This window comes from Triticum dicoccoides, chromosome 4A (genome assembly GCF_002162155.2).
Source record: "Triticum dicoccoides isolate Atlit2015 ecotype Zavitan chromosome 4A, WEW_v2.0, whole genome shotgun sequence".
Taxonomy (NCBI): Eukaryota; Viridiplantae; Streptophyta; class Magnoliopsida; order Poales; family Poaceae; genus Triticum; species Triticum dicoccoides.
Window position 1 is genome coordinate 613,310,981 of NC_041386.1, and position 17,025 is coordinate 613,328,005.

A 17,025-nucleotide genomic window follows, 5' to 3' on the forward strand; every position below is an offset into this window, starting at 1 on the left:
GGGGCAACTGCCCCCTGCTGCAGGGCGGGGCGGGCTGAGGCCGCCTGCGCCGGGTGGGGCGCCCGCTGCTCAGTCAGCAGCGGGTCGTGCTGGCCTTCGGCCGCCGGCGCCGGCCGTGGCTGCAGAGGCTCAGGTGGCCCACGGCAATACTGCCCATGGGGTGAAGCAAACGCCTTCGGGCGGTCCGGCTCGTACTGCTCCTTCGTCCCACTACGTCGCAAGGCCGGCTCAGAATCGCGCGGGTCCGACGCAGACGAGACATAATTCCAGCAGCAGAGAGCCCAATGATCCGCCCCGAGGCCAGTGGGGGGACGACGGGTATGATGCATATGGTGACGGACAGCATCGAGGTTCCTCCTCTACGGGTGGAGGTCGTGGATTTGCCTGGCAGAGTGATGGGTCTGCGGAGAGACCGTTTTTCGGCCCTTCAGGCGGTTTTGTCGAGGGGGCCTCAGGCCCGGACCACCGCCAGAGAGGAGGCTATCGTGGCCATCGTGGTGGCCGGGGTGGGGGCCGTGGGAGATATCGCCGACCGCCTCCGCCTAGGGCAGTTGATCCTGCGGCGTCTGCAGTGGAGCCCGGCCATGCTTCTACTGAGCTTCCTCCCCAGGCGATGGAGGTGGTGAATGCCTTGGGCAGTGTCGAGGTTCCTGAGGCTGGGAAGGTGGCTGAGGATACCGACAGGCCCGATGCTGAGAGGGTGTCCAAGTATGCGCGCAAGAAGGAGAAGATGCTTTGCTACCGTTGTGGGGAAAGGGCCACTTCATTGCTGAGTGGGTGGCCGAGCTGTGTGACACGTGTGGCAAGCCGGCGCATGCCTCGGGGGAGTGCCCGTTTTTGCGTGACCAGGCTCCGTCGCTGACTGTGTATGGAGTTTACTGTGCCGAGCTCATGTTTTTTGAATCACCGGTTGCGCGAGAGATTCCGGAGGAGACCCCGAGCCTGACTACCGGGGTTGTCAAAGCTACCCAGGGAGAGGTCACTGAGGCTCAGATCATGCGGAGGCTTCAGGAGCTGGCTCTGGGGGACTTTCGGTGGGAGCTGGTGGTTCTCGAGGATAAGATCTATAAGGTCGACTTCCCCACAGTGGATGACCTGCAGCGGTTGTTGAGCTTTGGTTTGTGTCGAGTCCCTGGCACTTCGTGCATTCTGGAGTTCCACGAGTGGAAGAAGGAGGAGCCTAAGGGAAAGCCACTTACGCAGGTCTGGTTGCGGTTTGTAGGGGCCCCATCTAAGCCTTTGCAGGATGTTCGAGTGGTGGCCAGTTTGGGCACGTTGGTTGGGAAGACGGAGAGAGTTGATATGGCTTTTACTCGGGCTCATGGGGTGGCCCGGCTTTTAGTCAGTGTTCTGGATATTGAGTTCGTGCCTGATGTGGTCAACTGGACCTATAGGGGCGAGGTGTTCCCGCTCGATGTTGAGTTTGAGGACACTGATCTGTTTGCAGATGCGATTAATGGGAATGATGTTGATATGCATGAGGGTGATGGCGATGCGGGCGCCAATGGGGCGCAGCCTGATGAGTCCGCACGAGAGGGGTCTAACGCCTCTCGCCCAGATGCTCAGTTGCCCGGGGATGGGACCGGGGTTGAGCCGGCAGCATCGCCATCGGTGCCTATGACCTCGTTGCGGTTCGGGTCTTTTGAACCAGCATCAGCGCCGCCTAGGCTTTGGAGTAACCGGGTTGACTCCGATGATTTGTTTGAGCGCACGCTTCCTCTGTTGGAGTTTGAGGGGGCTGGCGGTTCTGGTCGCTTGGTGAGGGCCTCATCGGTTAGGACTCTGGATGAAGATGGGGTGGGGGAGCCGAAGGTCGCTTCTCTCTCCCTTCCTTCTCTTGTGGTCGAGGCTCCGGTGCGGATGGCTACCTGTGAGCTGGTGTTGGGGGGAGGGGGGTCGGGGCAGGAGGCCTTGATGTCTCCCCTCCATATCCCGACGCCGGTGACGTCGGTCACATTGGGGTCGGCCAGCGCTGGGGGAGGGAGCCCGAGGCAGGTGGCCTCGGCTCCTGCTACTCCGGTGGTGGCGGCGACTCCTGCGCCATCTTCTGCGTTGGGGGAGGGGCTAGGGCAGGAGGCCCTGGCTCATCCTTCTTCCCCGGCGGTCTGGAGGACCGCCTCTCCTTCGCCGATAGCTCTTCCGTCTGCACCGGCGGATGAGGCGGGAGGAGAGCGTGGGCAGGCGGCCCTCGTCATCCCCTCCCCGTTCGCACCTGTGGCAGAGAACCCCGGCGTGGGGCACCCATCTGTGGGGCTTGGGAGCCCGCAGCCGCCTCCTCTGGTAACCTCGGTTGACCCTTTGAGGGATTCAGCGCCAGGTTTTACTAGGGAGGAGGCTGTTGCTTTTGGCGGGATCTCGGACCCTGTCTCGACGGGGAGACGGACGAGCGCTCGCATCCACGAGCTCCCGGAGGTGGATGATATGCAGCAGCGGTGCGTTATGAGGGCGGCCAAGCTTCACGAGGCTGCATCATCCTCTGGTATGTCCGTCAACATTTCTAACTCTTTATTGCATTTTTCTAATGAGAAGATTATAAATAATGCAAACCAATTAGGAGTTTCACTAGGTGCCACGGATAGTGAGATCAATAATTCGGTCAATGATCTGTTAGATTTAGAGGCGGAACGTGTCTTAGAGACTATTCGTAATCTTGCAGCAGTTAAACCGATGAATGATGATGAGATTGATGCGTTAGGGGTTAGAGTGCTAGATAATCTGTGTGCGGATCTAGCACCTCCAAATCAGATGGTTGAGGATGATGATGTACCCATCGAGATTGACGTTGATAATTTAAGTCCACCCGGTTATGAGGACCGAGAGGCAGAGCCTAGTAAACCAAAACGTAAGTGGAAACGGAAGATCTATCCTGATTCCGCTGTTCGTAGGAGTGCTAGGATTCGAATTACTAAAAAATTCCATGATGAAATATGAGAGGAATTTTTTGGAATAGCAGAGGTCTGAAGGACTTGGCTAAAAGAAGGTTCCTTGCTGAGGCAGCTTTAGAGCAGAAGTTAGATTTTGTCGCTCTATCGGAGACTGGTAGAGAAAACTTTGCGCCCCAGTTTCTTTCTTCCCTTGTGGGTGGTATTGATTTTGATTGGCATTGCCTCCCTCCGCGAGGTAGATCGGGTGGTATCTTACTCGGTGTGAGATGCGATTCGCTTGAAGTCCGAAGTGTAGTGATGGGTGACTTCGCGGTAAAGTTTCGAGTCAGGTCCAAGATAGATGGTTTTAACTGGGCTTTGGTGGCGGTTTATGGTGCCGCACAGCCCGAGCTTAAACCGGAGTTTCTGGCGGACCTTGTTCGAATCTGTGGGTCAGAACAACTTCCAATTTTAGTTGGAGGTGATTTCAATATCATCAGAAGGAAATAGGAGAAAAACAATGATAACTTTGACGGCAGATGGTCGTTTATGTTCAATACCATTATTGAAAGCTTGGATCTGAGGGAGATTGAGCTTTCTGGTAGAAAGTTTACCTGGGCTAACGCTCTGCCAAATCCGACTTATGAAAAACTTGATCGAGTTCTTGCAAGCGTGGAGTGGGAACAAAAGTTCCCTCTGGTTACGGTGCAAGCTCTCTCGAGGGGAATATCCGATCACACACCCTTGTTCGTGGACTCAGGGGAGCCGAACCACGTGGGTAACAAGAACACCTTTTCTTTCGAGATGTCATGGTTCGAACGCGAGGGGTTCTTGGATTTGATTGCCAGGGAATGGGCTAGAGGTGCAGGAGGCGCGACTGCGATCGAGCGTTGGCAGAATAAGATTAGGCATTTGAGAAGTTTCTTACGGGGATGGGCTAAGCACCTCAGCGGTGTGTATAAGATTGAAAGGGATAGACTCCTTTCTCTTATACAGGCCCTGGACATAAAGGCCGAATCCATTATCTTACTGCCTGCTGAGCTTCAGGTTAAAAATGAGGCGGAAAAGATGTTGAAAGAACTGCTCCGCGAAGAAGAATTGAAGTGGGCTTTGCGTGCTAAAGTGCGCAAAGTGGTCCAAGGGGACGCAAATACTCAATTCTTCCATTTGATAGCTAATGGGAAGCACAGAAAGAAACGCATCTTTCAGCTTGAACAAGATGAGGGCACTATTTTAGGACAAGACAACCTAAAAATGTATATTACCGAGTATTACAAGCAGTTATTTGGACCCCCGGAGGATAATTGTGTGTCCCTCGATGAGTCTAGGACTGAGGATGTGCCTCAGCTAACGGCTGCCGAAAATGATATTTTGGTTGCTCCGTTCTCGGAGAAGGAGGTGTTTGATGCTATTGCACAGATGAAAAACAATAAGGCTCCCGGTCTGGATGGATTCCCGGCCGAGTTCTATAAAAAGTGCTGGCACATTATTAAGGGGGATTTGCTACCTATGTTCCATGACTTGTTCTCTGGACAGCTTCAGTTATTTCACTTGAATTTTGGAACTATCACATTGCTTCCTAAGAAAACGGATGCTGTGAGAATTGAGCAATTCAGGCCGATATGCCTCCTCAATGTTAGTTTCAAAATTTTCACCAAGGTAGGGACTAATAGGCTCACACAGATTGCGCATTCTGTGGTGCAACAGTCCCAAACTGCTTTCATGCCAGACAGAAACATCCTTGAATGGGTGGTTGTCCTGCATGAAACGCTCCATGAAATCCATTCCAAAAAATTAGATGGAGTAATTTTTAAGGTGGATTTCGAGAAAGCGTACGATAAGATCAAATGGCCATTCCTCCAATAGTCATTGCGTATGAAAGGTTTTGATGAAGCCTGGCGCCGACAGGTTGAATCATTTACGCAAAAAGGTAGTGTGGGAATTAAAGTTAATGATGACATAGGTCATTACTTCCAGACACATAAAGGCCTAAGACAAGGAGATCCGATGTCCCCTATCCTATTTAACATTGTGGTGGATATGTTAGCAATTTTGATAGGAAGGGCTAAGGAAAATGGTCAAGTAGGTGGATTGATACCTCATCTCGTTGATGGAGGTGTATCCATCCTTCAGTACGCAGATGATACAATTATCTTTATGGAGCATGACTTGGCCAAGGCGAGAAATATGAAGCTTGTGTTATGCCTATTTGAACAATTGACCGGGTTAAAGATTAACTTTCATAAGAGCGAGCTGTTCTGTTTTGGTAGAGCTAAAGACGAACAGGAGGCTTATAGGCAATTGTTTGGGTGCGAGTTGGGAGAGTTGCCCTTCTCTTACCTGGGGATTCCAATCCACCATCTAGGCTGACAAACAAAGAGTGGAAGTGCATTGAGGACCGATTCGAGAAGAAACTGAGTTGTTGGAAGGGTAAGCTCATGTCATACGGAGGCCGATTAATCCTGATTAATTCGGTGCTCACGAGCATGCCTATGTTTCTCCTATCGTTCTTTGAGGTCCCAGTTGGTGTTAGGAAGAGACTAGACTTCTATCGATCGCGTTTCTTTTGGCAGGGTGATAAGCTTAAACGAAAATACCGGCTTGCTAAATGGGATATCATCTATAGACCGAAAGACCAAGGGGGTCTCGGTATTGAGAATCTAGAAATTAAGAATAGATGCCTTCTTAGCAAGTGGCTGTGGAAGCTCTCAACGGAGAATGATGCCATGTGGGCTCAAATCCTTCGTGCCAAGTACCTCCAGACAAAAACTTTGTCCCAGGTTACAGTCAGGCCGACTGATTCACCCTTCTGGAAAGGTTTGATGAAAGTCAAACAAGCTTTCTTTAATAGGATGAGGTTTGCTACTGGAAACGGCTCTAGTACATGTTTCTGGGAGGATACTTGGCTCGGCGAAACACCTTTGGCCATCCAATATCCGTCTTTGTACCGTATTGTTCAACAACGTGAAGTGTTCGTCGCCTCGGTATTTCAATCTATCCCCCTTAATATTCAGTTCCGACGGACACTAGCGGGCAATCGTTGGAAAGAATGGCTCCGTTTAGTTAGGAGACTGATGGAGGTCCAACTATCTCAACACCCCGATGAATTACGCTGGAAATTGACTAGGTCTGGAGCATTCACTGTTAAATCAATGTATATTGATGTTATTAATTCGAACTCCATTCCTACCTCTAAGCATGTTTGGGCTATCAAAGTTCCTTTGAAAATAAAAGTGTTTATGTGGTTTGTCCATAAACAAGTTATTTTAACAAAGGACAACTTGATAAAGCGTAATTGGACAGGACCTACTAGGTGTAATTTCTGTGATCGGGATGAGACTGTCAAACATCTCTTTTTTGATTGCCCGTTGGCCGAAGTACTTTGGCAGACGGTCCACATTGCTTTTAATATCAATCCACCGAATTCTGTTAACGCGTTATTTGGGACATGGCTTAATGGGATTGAGCCTGACTTAGCGAGACACATTCGGATTGGAGTTTGTGCTTTGCTGTGGACTATCTGGACTTGCAGAAATGATTTGGTTTTTAACAGAATATCATGTATTCATTTTTTGCAGGTTTTATTCCGCACTACGGCTCTGATCCGTTCATGGTCGCTACTCACCCAGACGGAGGCCAGGGAGCATTTGGTTACTGGGTCTTTCCGATGGGAGATGGTAGCTCGGGATATCTTCAACCGGTTTGGATGGCGGTCATGTAATAGGATAGGCATGTAGTTTACCTATCTAGTTTTAGCCAGCCGGTTGTGGCGTCTGTTCATGGCTAGTGGGTGTTTCTAGCCTTCTTTGGCTCTGTGTGAGCTTTTTCCCCTTTTTCTTATTACTTTTGGAGACTTTGGAACCATGTTGGCACTGCGTTATTTGGCTAATAAGATGGTCGTATACATCTTTCTGATGCAGAGGCCGGGGAATTCCCCCTTTTCAAAAAAAAAAAGATAGTCATTGACAGTTGGATAAGTATTGAAATCCACTTCACTTGCAACATTGTTTGATAAACAAAGGTGATCTGATGATGTATACACAAAGAGAAATGATCCAACTAATAATTTGTTACAAATTAAGATCAACTTAATACGCTTAAGATATTCTCGCACATTATCAGGAATGCTGTCTTTAGCTTCATTCGCACGATAATTGAGGAGTTATAATAAAAACTTGGTCGGCATTGTTGAAGAGAGGCCCATGCTCTCTGATGCTCCCACAATGCAATTCAGAATTTCTAGCCCGTAGTCGACTCCTAGCCAATACAGCGATGCATCTTTATCTCTACTTCTAATGGAGCAGTTGGTGAATAGTCTGCGCGGTTTATTTTTGTTGGTTTATTTTCGTCATCCTCCCACCTTCGTTTTATTTTCGTTGGTTATTTTTCGTCTGGTTTTTTTACCTCCCCACGGTCGATGCGCTCACAGGCAGCCCACAGAAACAATCCATCGCCGCCCACCCACGACTCCCTCACCCTGGCTAGGGTTCCTAGCCCCTCCACCTCAGCCGCCGCTGCATGTTCCTCGCTGGCCTCGCCCGGGCGCCTCCCGGACCTCGCCGGGAGAAGCCAGCCAACGCCGTTCCGACCTCGCCGAGAGAAGCCAGCAGGACCCCGCCGCCATGCCTCCCTCTCCCCCTTCTCCTCTTTTCCACTACCTATCTCTTTCCTCTGAACCTGATTGGGGCGCTGCGACTGGTCTCCACTCCAGATCCGTCTGCCTTTGATCCCGTATCCTCCCTGGCTCCCTCCCGATGGGATCCGGCCTTGACAACTGCACACGGGTGCGACGGGATCCACCACTCTAGCGAGCAGGAGTAGCACGGTGGCGTGGTCTGCTCAGACCCCCGACTGACGACGTGAGGCGTGCGGTGGTCTGCAGCAAGGTAATCACATACACATGTACTCCGCAGCAAGGAGCGGCAGGGATCTAGCATGTGATATACGTATTAATCTGTTTCTTGACTGATTCGTTTGCAGGATATCCTTTCATGGCTGGACGCACTCTTCATCTAAATCATGTCTCTAAACGTGCTGCCGTTAAGGTTGGCACTACATAAATTATGCCTTCACGGCTGGACATCACTGCTACATGGTCTTCTCACTTGAGATGTCATATATAACGTGTCCTTTCTGTGTGAATGTTCAACTAGGAGCAGTTTCATCTCGAGCACTGCAATCATGCATGGTACTCTCATCGACTACTAACCACTTGCTACTAACATAAATCATGCCTCCAACGCTGGACATCACTACTAAAGAGGTACTGTCGGTGAGTATCACCGTTTAGTTTTTTTATAGTCTATAGATTTATTTATACGGACAGTACAGATTCATCTATTACTTCGGCTAATGTGACTGTAGCAACATTCACTCCATTCAATTTTTTTTTGCGGAAACTACAATATTCATTTTGTTCACCTGAACATTGAATTAAGGAATTCAGAAGGTTCAGGGCTTATGCAAATTATTGAAATTTACTATTTGTGGACAATGGAGAAACACATGCGGCAGTGTTGAATTTACACCCGTTGTTGCACCTGCAGCTTTTCGGCATCCTTAGCACAATAAGCCCAAACACGAAGATTATACGCCGCCCTGGATTTGTGTGGCTGTTAACTTGTTGTCATCAAACACTTTTTTTCCTTAATATGTGCAGCTTTTTTGGGGCGTCCATGGATGCAAAGGAATCCCATAAGTACAATGTACACTGACATCATCTTCATCAAATTCTTCAAGCTCAGCAAGTGTGAGGTAACCAATGCATGTGTATTATCTATTTCATCGAAGTGTAAGATTTCTCCTCTTCTCTTGTTTGTGTTCAATGGTTGTTGTGGTTTTTTGTTTTGCGTTTCAACAGTGACATGTATCCTGATTAGGCACTTGCATAGGTACTGTGTAGAGCTGGAACCTCTAATAAAAAATGACCTATGCAGTAAAGCAAAGGAGAGAGACTGCAACCTTTTCAGGCCTGAATCTATCCCCATTCTGAATCTACTTGGTTATTGATTCTCATTTTCAGCATATGAAGACCACATGCTATTTTTTCTATGCTCTCCTCTTCGGCTCTTCCTTTATGATTCAGCATATGCTAACTGCTACTGTAGCTTTCGTGCTTATATCCTTGGTTATATTTTACAGGAATCCAAATTAAGGATTTGTGTTGATATCCGAAGTTCCTAATGACGATTGGTCCTTATTAGTTTCTTTAAAGGAAGCACAACAAGTGGTTGTACTAGGAAGATTACCTTGACATGGGAGTTTCTTTTTTCTAAAGAACAGGGGAGTCTTTATTATTTCACTTGAGAAGATGATGTACGCATTTAAAGTGTAGAATTTCCATTTGTATATTCATATTGTGCTTAACTTTTACTTTCTAAAAATCAATATTGGCTGGCGGTTTGGCCGATTATTTAAGAAATAAAAACCTTAGGTGTTGATCCCTTTGATCTCTAGCCATATGACTTCCCATTCAAGATATGACGGGGCATGGATGTGATACACCCACATACAGAAATGTTTAGGTGTAAAGTTGGGACGAGCAGGCTTGTAGATGAAGTGTTTGTACTTATGGCTCAACAAAACTGACTACTCGAGCCTTGCCCCCATTAGTGTAGTGTTATTATCTTCCATCCCATGTTTTGTTGAAAGATCTTCCAGATTCATGACCCGCCTTAGAAAAATGTACAATGCAAATACAACCATTTATCGTTACAGGCGAGGGATTTAGTGCAGAAAGTTACTTTACAATTAGTCTCAAGCTGGAGGATAACAGATTGGTTGAGATGTTAGGGATCCCCATCAATGTTATATTATTTGTCTGCAGGTATATTCTCAGCTCCAAATTCTAGATATTATAGTGAGTAGATGAGGTGAAAGTATGCGCAACATAGTTCTTTTTTTGTTTTGCTCTAATTTCTACGGGAGTGTTAAACCCCACGTAGCACGATGGTGGTTGTATGCTGCCATGGAGGAATTAAAGGCGCATGTTGATTAAAAGAATAGGTGTAAGTAAGGAGTGGCTGGGCTCACTAAAATTGACGAGTAATCTCATGATCTACTCATGATTAATTTAGTAGCCCAATTTGTTTTCTCAAAAGGTACAGTGTTGTTATGGTAAAAGCTACACTTTGTGGCCTCAAATATAATTCAGATTTATAGATTGATATCCATTAGAAAAGAATATAGATTTATTTCTGATTCTGTCATATTAATTAACTTGCTTCAGAAACGGAGAAGAGCCATGGTTTGTTGTTGCTTGAGATGCATATGTCGGCAATGTTGCTAGAGCTAGGAACACTTCCATATTCTATCAGGTCTTTCAATTTATGTGTTGTGTGTTTTCTTATTTTATAAAGGTTGTTGTTGGATGAGCCAAACAGTGGAAAAAGTGGCTTATGGGACAATTTTAGTTCATTGGATCAATTGTAGATATCACGTGCCATTTTTATGCACGTTGTCATTAGATCAGTTGTAGAACAGCCCACACAGCTTGTGTTCTTTTCAAAACAAACATACCCTGATGCATGACAAAGTTTTAGCGTTGATCTCAAAATTATGCTTGTATGGTGTACAATATACACTATAGACCTAAGAGCGGGTAGCTTCAGCTTGCTTCTGTAGTATGCTTTCTCAATGATAATCTAGCCCATGCTTGATTATATTACAGATTAATCCTGTTGAAAGCTATATTAAATCCTACTTTTGAAAGCTATACATTTAGATATTTTGATTTTTGTAATGTTCTGCATGCATTTTTACTCAGGATAATGTCGCGTTGAAGCGTGGTTATACTTGACAATGAGCAGGTAGGATGGGATATTTCGCCGACGGCCAGGTGGATGATAAGACCGAAGAGGAAGGCCGCACCAGGCATGCATAGATGATGCATGCCTCTGCACATTTGTGGTGGAATGGTACTAGCTTGAGGCAATTAGGCATAGTCTTTTTGGACAGGTTGTCGACAGAGAAAAATATATAGTTTGGCGTGAGGAATAACATAGCCAGGCATGCTGGTACTATAAGTCGTGTTACATAGAAACAAAATTTGTTTGTTTGCTTGAGTGAATATGTCTAATGTATACACAAAGATTCAGTTATGTATTTCAAATTTGAAGTATGTGGTTGTTTCAGTGTTAGATACATCAGTTTGAGCGCCAACTAATTCCGGACGAAGGAAGTACACGACATCCCTCTTAACGGAATAAAAGGCCACAACTTCACCACATATATAGTGTAACTAAATCTCATGTTTCATGCTCTAACTTATGTACTAAATTCTATTAACAAGCTACATTTTTTGGTTGTATTTAATATCCCTCTATAACATCTTTAGTTATCAAACATGCCAGCATTCACGTGAATGTTGGTAAAATATTCCTGTCCATTTTGGTTCAGTATCAATCAATGTATTTTCATTAGATATAGGCAGTGGTGGGTGGCGGAATGGCAAGGAGTCTGATCAGATGTCCTGGGTCCGTGGGGAGTTGTGGCTCTCAACTACAACAACATCATCAAGGCAACCTATATTGGTTGATCAATTGCTAACAGCCTAACACAGCATGTTTTGAATTGCATTTATTTCTGACTAAAAGTAGCAGTTTCTGCTGTTGTATTAAGATTTCAACGAGAATCTAGAATCGGCTCTAAGGGAGCAAGGGTGTTCGGCGCCTGGAGGAGCTTTCATGTTCAAGGATCTGGCCCTCGCCGTCGAGACCAACGGGTCGTCGCCGAGTACATCTGGTACGTACACACCTCCCTCTACTGCAAGGTCGCTGCTGTTTATTTCGTCTTTCAGACTATGTTCCTAGAGAGCACAGTAGTAGCTTCAGGATAGGGGGCCAACCTGCATCTTTTTCTGATTTCTTTTTTATTAGATTAGCACGGGAGCGAGCAGTGCACTGAGGATTTGGCCCCTTAAAGTTCATACTACTTATATCCAAAGTTTTCAAGACTTGGTGGGTGATAAGTGACGTTTGTAGTCTGTAGTCTGTAATCGTCTTGGTCCCGGTTCCAACTGGTTGAATACATGTTTTACCAGACAAAGAAAATTGTGTGTTACTAATTCATGTACTCTTAGAAGTAATGTTCCTTTTTCCCTGTAATTGGGGTTTGCTTCATGTAAAATTTACTATAAATTGTATGTATCACGGTAGACTTCTGATGCAAGTCAACTGGTTATTGACATCTAATTTCAGATGGCTAGAGTGATTTTAGGTAGTAGAGATATAGATGACGAGCCGTAAAATTTAGATAGGAGATATGTGGTGCATGTTAGTTCATCAATACATAAAGGAATATATGTGTGCGTGGTCAAGGAAAAATTTGTTGCACTTAGCTTGATGCCTTCACTACCTTCACACAAAAAGGTACCCTCACTTGCTTTTCCTGGGATTAATTTGCACTGATGTATATGGGAAGCTAGAAATTCTCTGATCCATTCCTGAAAAAAGGTAGCCTCACAAATAACACTGAATATGTGTTGTGTCATCCGTTTTAATATTTTTAAAGGATGTCTTCAATGGAGTTCAGAGTTGCTTATTTCTCGAACTTGGACAGGATGACATGAAGCATTTGGCACCGACGCTCACCTCTTTGACAAGCCATGCTTTCTGGGTTTGCTTGCAGTTCAGGTTTGGTCACTTGATTTCCTGCCCAACTCCTCTAATAATCGAGTATGATCAACTAATCCGTGTTTGTTCGCTCTAATCCTCTAATAATTATGCTTTCTGGATAGTTGAACTACTGACTATTGACCGGAGAAAATTTATTGATGACCAGTACCCAGGGTGCGTGTAAGTGTCTAATGTTAAAGTTTAGATTATCATATTGCCAGGCTACCCTTTCAAAGGTAAAACAATAGCATTATTTCACTTCCACTATAGATTTTTGGGCATCCTTGGACTTTACCATCTGAGATTTGCATAATTATTTTGAGAATGGGGTGAGCTGCGCCCATGGTAGCCCACTGTCATAGCCTGGGAATATGCCACTGAAATTGCCGGAATAGAAAACATGTCCACAATCAGACATGTCTATGTCAGTTCCTCTACTCTCCAGCTTAAGACCATAAATGGGAAGCAAACTCACCTTCATATGAACAAGCACATGCCCACATCCACCTTTCTGTAAATGGGAGACATCATACTCTTTTTATTATTAGCTTACTCTTTTGTTGACCTGAAGAAGTAGCTTACTTCCAAACACATATGTCACTAGAATAACAAGGTGAAATCTTGATTTTTCTTGCTACAAAGAGATGGCATCATAATTAAATTCCAATATCATCAATCCAATCACGAATCCTGATTTTTTATTTTTTGAATACGCGAATAAATTCACTTTTGGTCTGTTTGGTAACTTTCCAATTGCCTTCTTACACCCCATGGCGGATATGTGTATGAAATTGTGATCGGCTATAAACATGAAAATATTACGAATCAAATAGTAGACCGTACTTCATGTGTGCATTGAGAGGAGGCGTAAGGATCACGTGATATATACCATTTCATATATCACGGTAACAAAACACGCTGTGGTGGTCGCCCTTGGATGACGGCATACATTCCATGGCACTGGGAAATCGCACTAGGATGGCGTAGAGGTGGAGGGCGACACTATGGACAGAAGGAGACACGACGCTGGAATTTTGTGGCGTTCCTTGATGCCAACAACATCAGGGAGGAGAGAAGCTAGGGGGATCAGGTATGAGTTTGAACATTGTTGTGGAATGCGATATGAGGGTGAACATTGAGAGGAGAGAGTGAATTGCTCTTTTAGAATAAAAAGAAAAGGAGCGGCACTTTTTTAGGGAAAACGTTTGACTGCTATGAGAGAAATGTCACATACTTTTATATAGTGATATAGGGAAAGCGGTAGTTTGGTGTGAGAAAAATGTCACATATTTTAATATAGTTGAAAACATCAGATACCCTTTTTTCTGCGGAGGGAAAACATCAGATACACTAACAAGTCATGTTTAGAATGGAACGGACCAAAAAAGTATCGAGTTTTAACAATTATAAGAGATGCATACAAATAATGGTTCTTAATATATTTGTTACGCATGATAATACAAAAGGTGTGTTTATATATATTCTTAATATATTTATTTATTTTTGTAGTGTATAAGAGAGATAAAGATGGATTATCCCGACATTCAAAAAAATTCCATATGTGACATTGGTGTAGAGGTGATGTCGCTGAAAGAGGTAAAAAATTCACTGAGATTTATACAACAAAAGGCCCGTGGCCTGGGGTTAAGTAATGGGGCATTTTAGTTAATCATGCGGGCCTAGGGTTTTCTAACTCAAAGAAAAGTCAGGGAATCCATCAGTTAAAGTCTGGCTTCAATCCAAACACGTTGTCAGACTTTCAGGCCATGGGATTAGTAAATCGAGAAGGAGAGAGGCCTTTGACTTTCCAGCCATGACCTCGCTAGATCGAGAGAGAGGAAGAGATCAGTCAGGGGTGGAGGTGGCTCAGGAGCGCGAGCGCGGCGGAGGCCATAGGGCATGAGCGAGCATGGAGCAGGGACCAGAGGTAGGATGCGGAAGGTGGAGCATCATCCGTGTTGCGACACCGTGCGGCGGTCGTCCGAGGTGTCGTGGAGGTGGAGCGAGGCCGTTGGGAGTGATGAAGGGCAGCGTAGGCAATGGAGATCCCATGCAAATTAAGAATGAAACGTTGATTGGTATATGACAATCTGCTTTTCTTTCTACTCTACATTTTCGGAAACTCTGTACGAAGATGGTGCACATTGGTTCTGGGTTGGTATATTTCCTTATGTAGCCTTTGTTCAGGTAAATCAAACAAAGATGGGGACTATAGGTGGCCTCTCTTTTTACCCATCACTGTTATTGTTAATGAGTCTAACAATGAACTGACTACATCTCCACCTTTTCACCTTTGTTACCAGAGAGATTCTCAAAGGTACAAAATATTACGTCGGCACTTTAAGTCTCCCATTTTGATTGCCATGATTTGCAATTTCTGTGTGAGGGCAGTAGTAAGCTCTCGTGCCATTACGTTGTTGCCAGGTGTTCTCCTGTGATTGTTCTAGCGAAGGTTCTCGAAAACAGCATAGCCATTTATGTTGCTTCTATTAGGTGTGGCTGACAAAGACGGGGGGCGATTTGGGCACGTGAAAGTCCCTTAAAATCGAGACAAATCCTATGTTGGAACCATCTCGATGTTCTTCACTAGCTTCGTCGCATCGAGCCTGTGTATATACTTTTCGATCTTGAAGCCCCAAGTCATTTTCTGTTCCCATGATTATTTAGCAAATGCAGAAAACATTTTCGATTATATTATATGTATATTGTTGGGTAGTAGTTTTTCTCAGTAGATCTGAATATTAGGAAGGATATATCTTGTAGCTGGTCAGACTCAAAATCATGTCATGATCTCTTAAAGGCCTAATGATTGTTGTTGTTTTTTCCTTTTAAAAATTAAAACTCCTAGGTGATTATGGTAACTATCATAATTGTACAAGCAAGATTATCAGAATAACTAAGCAACTATTTCTTCGGATTAAGTACAGAGTTTAGGATGGTTTTTTTTTGCAGATTTATAGTGCCTATTTTTTTAGGAGATTTATAGTGCCTATTTTGAATCAACAAGGACAATGATATTGCAAGGCTTGAAATTTTAGACTCACTTGCTATGCCAAGCTGGAAAATTGACATGTCTTATGATTATATATGCAACCAGTATTTTTTCTTTGAAATGCCAGTGGCAACGCATCCGTTACACCTTTGGCGTGAAATTTTCATACTAATTACATATATTGTTTGTGTAGGATAGGTATGAGTTGAGGAAGCGGTTTTTATTATACTTGCTAAAACATCGTGGGAATGAAGCTAAAGGCAACTTTCCTGACATTGTGAAAGAATTTCTTAAGCACATAATCTAGATATTGATAGTTTTGTAATAGATGTTTAGTTGGAACATCGCTTAGTTTGTTACATGGACATGTCGTTAATTTTTCTTTTTCTTATCAATTTACATTGCAAAAATGGACTTCAATTATTCAATAATTATGTTTGTGTTATATTGTTTGTACATGTGAAATTTAACATGTAACTCTTGCAAACTATTTCAAGAGCCCGTGGCAACGCACGGGCACTCTACTAGTATGTGGAATATATCAGTCAACTCCCCATTAGTGGTATTCTATTGAGCTTTCAATAATTAAACACAACGACTGTCCGAATGAATAATGAGGCGCGTACATTTAAATTTCAGTGGAGCTTCCTGGTTTCGTGCTCATCACCACACCGGAAGTTTTTCGTAAGCTGTGTTAACTCGTCGCACAATCCCAAAGAGAACACAAATACAATCTTGGTATATGTTGGGAGACCTTGGATCTAAATGGGAATTGTTTAAAAGTAAAAAAAATAAATGACTAAAGAAACATCTATATCTATGCCAATATAAAAAGATCCAAAGAGGCAGATCCAATTAATTTCGGTCATCAGATCATGTCAATTCAACGATCTAAACTGTTTTAATGTCGAACGCTCAACACATTTAGTGTGCAGTTAATTTCATGCCAAATATAATACTAATCACATAATAACACGCAAATAATATCCTACTTAATATTCCATACACTTAATATACTTCCAAATTAACGTGCATTGCACGTACACAATGACTAGTAAAAGAGAAACGAACTAACTAGGAAGTTTGATCGGCCCAATACTAGCGACTGGGAGGGCGCTCATTCAGGTGAGACCTTGTTTGCTCTCACGTGAAGCACTACATATCCGTGGTAGCTATATGTCCCCGTACCGAGGCATAATACGTCTCGCACACAACGCGGTGCTGTTGAGCTGGCCCAATACTGTAGCTGCACTTATGTTTTATTTCCCTACTGTTTTTTATCAGTTTTTCAACGAAGTTTTATCTTTCGCCATGGACTTACACCAAGCTTCGTTCTTTGTGGCCTCAAATTGCCAAGAAGTAATCACCAACATCAATTGTCCGACATGTGTGGGATCGACCACCAGCGGATTTCCTATCGGGAGGCGTCGTTTGGCCATGAAAGACGAGACAACGATGGAGAGGCTCACGCTCTCACTGAACTTCGGCTTCTTTATTCTTCCGGCACCATGTTTGGCTAGCTACTTTACCTGATATTATTTGTATTCCGTCGAAC

The 17,025-nt window shown here is 44.4% G+C and overlaps 1 long non-coding RNA gene across 1 annotated transcript; it reads left to right on the forward strand.

The window, feature by feature from the left end:
* The first annotated feature begins 11,521 nt into the window (after nucleotides 1–11,521).
* LOC119289376 lies at nucleotides 11,522–15,770 on the forward strand. The gene is made up of 3 exons (XR_005141498.1): nucleotides 11,522–11,606; nucleotides 12,423–12,496; nucleotides 15,664–15,770. It is a non-coding gene; the product is annotated as an uncharacterized LOC119289376 (long non-coding RNA).
* The last annotated feature ends 1,255 nt before the right edge of the window (nucleotides 15,771–17,025 follow it).